Source organism: Psammomys obesus, unplaced genomic scaffold (genome assembly GCF_907164565.1).
Source record: "Psammomys obesus unplaced genomic scaffold, mPsaObe1.curated_primary_1811, whole genome shotgun sequence".
NCBI lineage: Eukaryota > Metazoa > Chordata > Mammalia > Rodentia > Muridae > Psammomys > Psammomys obesus.
In genome coordinates this window covers 42,434,648-42,441,943 of record NW_026592118.1, presented here as the reverse complement: position 1 = coordinate 42,441,943, position 7,296 = coordinate 42,434,648, and positions in this window count along the sequence as shown.

Here is a 7,296-nt window from a genome sequence, read left to right as displayed (position 1 = left end):
GCGGCGGGAGAGCGCGCGGCCTGCGCCCCGGGCCCCCCGCCGCCGGTGGCCTTCGCGCGGCGGTCACGTGGGCGCGGTGCCCGCACACTCCCGGGCCATTTGTACTTCTTAGACTAGTGTTTTAGGACGACGGCCCGGGCGCCGCCGGGGCAGCCACTGACGTAACGGCTCGCGCGTGGAGTGCGCTGCCCCGAGCCGGGCGTGCTCCACGCTTTGTAAGGTCTGGGGTTGGGGGGGGAGGCTCCAACAGTTGCCAGGACCCCCCCACACACACCCCTTACGTAGGGAAACTGAGGCACAGCCTGCTGCTCTGTCTACCTTAAGGTGGAGCCAGATCGCAGTGCAATCCAGAGTTCCAGGAGGCTGCCTCCTGGCTCTGTTTTCTCTCAGGACTGGGGCTTAAAGGCCTCAAGAAATCCACGAGAGCTGGAAGAGATGCGCTCCTGGTCAGCAGGCCTGAAGAGAAATCTCCTTGTTTGCCTTTGTTCTAGCTTCTGTTGTGTTTTGTTCTCAAGCAACTCTGTGAAGGGTTTCCCAAAGAAACTGACAACACACATTATTTCTTTATCCTATTTTTCAAGTGATCATCACCCAATCAACTCTTTGACTTGTTTGTTTGTTTGTTTGTTTTTGTTCAATATAAATATTCAATATATATACATATATGCATATATATATGCAATTCCCAAGGGTAAGTTTGGCATACTTCATCTGAACCTACTGAATAAATAACACATTGTGAGCATTTTTCCCACGGCTGAATAAAATAGTGTGTTTTATGCAAGGCTCCGAGTCTGTCTCTGTCCATAAGCGACTTGACTTTTAATGCATTCAGTGTTAATGAAACAAATGCAGTCTTTCCCAACTATAACCAAGACACTGCATTTCATCACTAAACAGAATATTTTTTTAAAGATTTTACGTTGCTTATGTTCAGGCTCAGAATGCACTACCTCGAAACGGGACGCTTTGTGCCGGTGTGCTGGGTGCCTCCAATGGCCCGAAATTGGGAAGGCCTCAGAAGCGCAGAGTCTCTGAGCTCCCATCCTTCCTCCACACCCGTTTGTCCTCGGAAGCAAAGCCAACTCCCACAAACCAAAATTCCCCTTCCCCAAGGTGTCTGCCCCAGACCACGCTGTCTCTCCCTTCCCCCTCCTGCTTTGCAGCCCCTCACTCCGGGACATTCTGCCTCATAAACCTCCAGAAGCAGGAATGTTAGGGAGAGGCCAAGAATGTGGACACGCTGGCTCTGCAGGCTCTCCCCTCAGACTCTCACTGTCACGTTACACCTGCGCTGAAAAAAAAAAAAAAAAAAAAAAAAAAAAAAAAAAAGTTTTCACTGAGTCTTTCAGTCTTCATCCCCGACAGGTTCTGTGTCCTAGAAGATGTTGGCTAAATTCATTTCACAAGCTTTCCTCTTTCAGCCTGTTCTGTGGGAGTGTTGGCTGGGCCCCTTACAATGGGTGTGGAGAGCTGTCCCGCCTTTCTGCTCCTACAGCTACTTGTAGTTTCTTCCTCAGTAAAACAGGCTGAGCTAATTTTTACCTGCGGGGCCTGTTTATGACCGTTTCGGGTGACAAACTCGGCTGCGCTAAGGATAGTTTGTTTGGGGAATTGCCTGTGGGGCTGTTTCCAGAAGAGAGTGATGAGTGAGTCTGAGCACATTCGGTGGGGAATGGTCACCTTCATTCAGTAACCTGGAGACAACAAAACTAGACAGAATGGAACCGTATCCCAGAATGGAGGAGGCCTTTTTACTTTTTCTTCTATTAACGGTGGCCATGCGAACCCCAGGCTTCCCTGGGACTCCAGGCCTCGAGAGCCTCCAACTGTAGGTTGTAGTATGGGCACCCCTTCCCTAACATGCGTTGGGGGCCTTTGAAATCGGACTTAGCTGTGCTACCTTCTCCCCGGTTCCCTACCGTGCAGGGAGGCTCCATGGACCTTTTCATGCTGCGTACTCTATGACCCGATTCCCCTGTAAGCCAACCTCTCCTTCCTCTTCCTTTTCCTTCCCATTTTCAACTGGGCCTTTAAGACATCAAGATTCACATCACCTCCGTTTGTTCCCTAACAATAGCCTTTAGTTACAGCCTGACTATTATCCACAGAGAGCAGGCCATGGGCTCCTGCCATCGATTTTAGCACCACCACCTCCCCGCTGTCTACCTAACAGGAAACCTAGCACACACGCACCTTTGGCAGGGTACTTTTGCCCACCTGCTCCATATGATATGCCCGAATCAAGATACCCCAAAAGACCACCACCAGGAGCCGAGTCCGTTGCAAAACACGAGGATCTTTTTATTACAAATCATTCCAAGCTCCAGCTTGGGCTCTCCCTCACTTCCCAGTACATACAGTACTGTTTGGCACATTGTACATGTTCAGAAAATACTCAAAGTCATATAAAGAAATGACGATTCTATCATACCAAAAGAGATTCGAGATCTTACATTTAACAAATGCAGTACATTCCCGTTCCTAACAAACAGATTTAACTCAATGATAAATTTTAAGATTTAATGTGTTTTACTTTATGGTATGCTTCTTTGAATGTTTCTTTTTTTTTCAGTTTATTTATTTATTATGTATACAATGTCGTGAATGTTTCTTAGGTAGCCACAGTCATAACTGAATTAGATAACAAGTTAAGAGACCATCAACCAATGGGAATTATGTTAAAATAATATATTCTTAAATTACTGTTAGAATTATTTATATACAGTCATGCACTGCAGAGTGAGATTTGGGGAAATGATATTACCTCATATACAATGGCAGTCTCAGGGGAATATTGTACAGTGACCTTGTGGCCACTTCAGTGTAAGTATACTCTGTGCAACTTGCACAGTAACAAAATTGCATGATGGTGATAGAGAGATAATGTGGGTGAGTGTGCAGATGTTTGTTAAGGACAGAGGACAACTTTGGGTACCATTCCTATGGTGGCTTGAATGCGAATGGCTCCTATAGGCTCATATGTGTCAATACTTGGAAGAGCTGTCTGGGAAGGATTAGGAGGTGTGGCCTTGTTGGGGGAGATGTGTCAATGGGGTCAGGCTTTGAAAAGAGTATTAGAGCCTTCCCAGTGTATCAAGATGTAAGCACTGAACTGTCAGCCACCGTGCCTTCACTTGGCCATCAAGGACTCTAGCCATCTGGAAATGTAAGAAGCCAAACTGAACTCTTTATTTCGTAAACTGCCTTGTAAATGTGTCTTTTAAGCTCTCCCCAGTGCTGAGATGACAAGTACCTGCCTTACTTTGGTTAGATGTTTTATGAATATCTAGCTGAGGTCTCCATGCTCTTTTCCAACTGTGTCATCTCCCCAGTTCAACATTGATAAAATGCCTGAGTGGAATAAGAACCCAATACTTAATAGCAAAGAGCTTCAAAAGTTTTGTTTTTTTTTTAACTAAATCTCTTTTATTTATCTTTTAAGTACCACTGATAGCATCTATGTTATAACAGTTTTGAACATTGTACTTAGTTTTAAATGGAATAAGAAACCAATACTTATTAGCAAAGTGTTGTTTTTAAACAAAATCCCAAATATTCAATTTTACCAATAAAAGACTCAGGAGCCAGATGCTGAGGTGAAAGCCTTCCAGCTCAGAGAGGCAGAGAAAGCACCCAGCTGACCTTTCTACTCAGCCATCATCCCAGAAGGAAAAAGCCTCTTCTTCTTCACATGGTCTTAATAGCCCTTCAAACTGAATGTCTCTCCTGTCTACTTACTGTGCATCTCTCTATCCCTCCTCCTGACTTCCTTTCACTCTCTCTGTTTTTTTTTTTCCCTATGTTGACTCCCTGTCAACCGATTGCTTGCTCTGCCTCTTGACCTATGGGTGACTTTATTTAATCCTGTTCACAGAAAACTCTTGGATTAAAGGTGTGCGCTAGGGCTGAGCCACACCACAACTAGAAACAGGTTTTCTTAAACTCTGGTTCACAGTGGGACCAAATATCCTGCAACAGCAAAGAACTTCAAAAATCCTTTTAAAGTAGATCTCTTTTATTTATCTTTTAAATGGCATTTGATAGCATCTATGCTATAATCTTATTTTAACTGTGTGCTTGGCTTTAAAGTCTATCTTTTTAAGTTGTTTTCAGAGTTCATCTAAAATTACTTTTTTAATCATTTATTTATTTATTGGGGTTTTTTTTGTGTGTGACAGGTTTTTTCTGTTTAGTCTTGGCTATCCTGGACTTGCTTTCTAGACCAGGCTGGCCTCAAACTCACAGAGTTCCACATGCCTCTGCCTTCCAGAGTTCTGAGATTATAGCTCATCTAAGAAACCAGGAACAACTGGTTTTGATTTTTTTATTTTGTTTAAAAAAATCTCAGCCATGTTCACTAGTGGGGTTTATGAAATAGTTGGTGGAAATCCTATATTCATGAGTAACTATGTAAATGGCTACTCTTATTTAGTGGTACAACTCCGATTTTGTTTTAAGAGCAAGAACTTTCCCAAGCCAACATTTTCTTTCATAGAGTTTTAAGGAGATGAAATTTCAACTGTCCATATGTGGTTGAAAGGATTTTTCAGGTAGCATCGAGCCTGGGGAGAACATCCTGCATGTATAATCCTGTACATAAAGAAGAATGCATATCCATAACCAATACATGTGCATAAGCCAGGCAGAGGAGGGATGATTCTCGGGGCTAGTTTTAGAAATTACATGGTGAGCTGTAGTTGCTACCATTTGTTTCCCCATTCTTGACAAAGGTATCGGCTTCAGTGCAACCTTTATCATAGACAAGTCAGTACTCAGTAACGGTGGCTGGAGTTCCTGCTGTGTTTTAAAGCGTGGAGTCACCAATCGGCCTCTTCTGTTCCACTAGCAGCTCCTGGAAAAGCAGAATCACACTGACGGCAACAATGCAAAGCACTCCCGAACAACCAAGGACTTGTGTAAGTCCTCGATGAAGGTAATAAACCCCCTTTCCTTCCTGGAAACCTACTCCTGCCAAGTCGGGGTGGTTCTTGATTTTTCAAGGCAAAACCAAGCCATGAAATTCTCCAGAAAAGAAATAGAGACGTCAGCACAGCCTTCTCCTTTACACTCTAAAACATAACTGCAAAAGGAGGTCAGATGAGTGAAATGTAACACATACATAATACACACACACACACACACACACACACACACCCTAAAGGAGCAGGAGCAGATGTGTGAAGCCTCTGACATTCTGGCTCATCTTTTACTTCTAAAACTAATCATGACAGCAACAACTGGCCCCCATTCTTCATATGTTCTGTCTGTTCTTACTATAATGTTTAGTCTCTGCTCTTGTGAAGGCACAGATGGGTGTTTCCATTGCTCTGGAAATAGTGTATCGTTAATGTGATCATATTTTGTTCTTGACAATCAGACCCAAGAGTTTTGATTTATCTTCTTTTTTTAGTATGAAACTTCTAATCTAGATTTTTAATTCATTTAAGTGTGTGTGTGTGTGTGTGTGTGTGTGTGTGTGTGTGTGTGTGTGTGTGTAAGTGAGAGCACAGCTTGTAGACACTAGTTCTTCCCACCATATAAGTTCTGGATTCCAAACTCTGGACATCCAGCTTGGTGGAGACCTCCTTTACTCTCTGAGACAACACAATAGCCCTAAGCATATCTTTTTAATATATAGCAGGCACGTGAAGTATCATCAGCTGCCTTGATTTTGTTGCTTTATTGTAAAACTGCATAATTTTGATCTATAACTAACTCAGATTTCAAGAACTAGCATCTTCAGATTTCAAATTCATGCACATCTGACAGATTAAACACCTAATTCAAGGATATTTTGCATTGAAAAGTCAGATAGCAGATTAGAGCAATGTCAGAAATTTGTCAATAAATTCAAGAAAACCTAAAAGCTCACATCTGTTTTTTTTTACTCACACAGCATTTAATGTTAATTTCTGAAAACTGGTTCTGTCATTTTAAATAAGGTATGCTGCCTTATACTTTGTGGGCTACATTTAATTTTGTTTTTGTTTCTAATAGAGAATACTATATTTAGGCAAGTAAATTCCAGTGGAAGTTTTACGATCATCAGTAACCTATTTTTATAAAGTACAGGCATGGGGAAGTCACATTATTTTTCTGTCTCCAAGTACATTTCAGGCTGGGAAAATGATTCACAGTTAAAAGCATTCCCTGCTCTCACAGAGGTCCTAAGTTCAGTTTTCGGCACCCACCTCACATCTGGTGGCTCATAACTACCTGTAACTCCAACTCTAAGGGACATCACATTCCCTTCTGGCCTCCACAGGCACCTACACATGCCTGAACATACATTTACACAAGCACAAATACATATACAAATAAGTAAAAATAAAAGTTTTTTCAAAGAAAAACATTTCAGGGAAGTATTAAATAACAGTGCATAATTAACTATAATCAGTTCTGTGTCCATATTGATAATGGAAGCTACTGACTATGGATTATAATTGAAGTTATGATTTTCCTTCAGTTTTTCTTCCCACCTTAAAGTTATTATCATAATCTCCATTTACAGTATGCTTTTGTTGCTTGTAACAGGTATGAACTGAAGATGTCTGCATACAAAAACAAGCCAGTTTTAATTAGCTTGTCAGGTATGGCTTGGAGAAACGGGACTAGATAATATTCTATAATCTAAACTTAATATTCTGCATGTCTATTTCTTATATTCCTTGTTTAATACACCTTTTTTTTTTTAAAGAAAGATAGTGAGAAAGAGACAGTGACAGAGACAGAGAGCCTGGGAGTGAAGCAAGTCTTTTATTTATCTATCTATTTATTTATTTATTTTACAATGTTCTGTCTACACATACACCTGCACACCGGAAGAGGGCACCAGATCTCATTATAGATGGTTGTGAGCCATCATGTGCTTGCCAGGAATTGAACTCTGGAAGAGCAGCCAGTGCTCTTAACCTCTGAGCCGTCTCTCCAGCCCACCTTTGTTTCAGAAAAACAAAACAAGAAAACACTTGTTTTGCAGCTGAAAATCTTTCCTTAGCCCTCACATGCTGGAGTTACAGGAGCACGCCACCTGGCTATCAAGCACTTGTTATAAGATTGTTCGTTGGTCCATGCTCCCTCCTCAGATCACTTCATGGAGCTAGCACAGGTATTGTATACTAAACAGAAGTGGAAGGGGTGGACAGGGTTGCAGGGCAGTGAAGAATAAGGCTGTGCCTTCATTTCTTGATCTCTCAACAATATCTTCTGTCCTTAACAAATAGTACAATGGTAGCATACCCCTTTAATAACAGGCCTCAGGAGGCAGAGGTAGGTGGATCTCTGTGAGTTCAA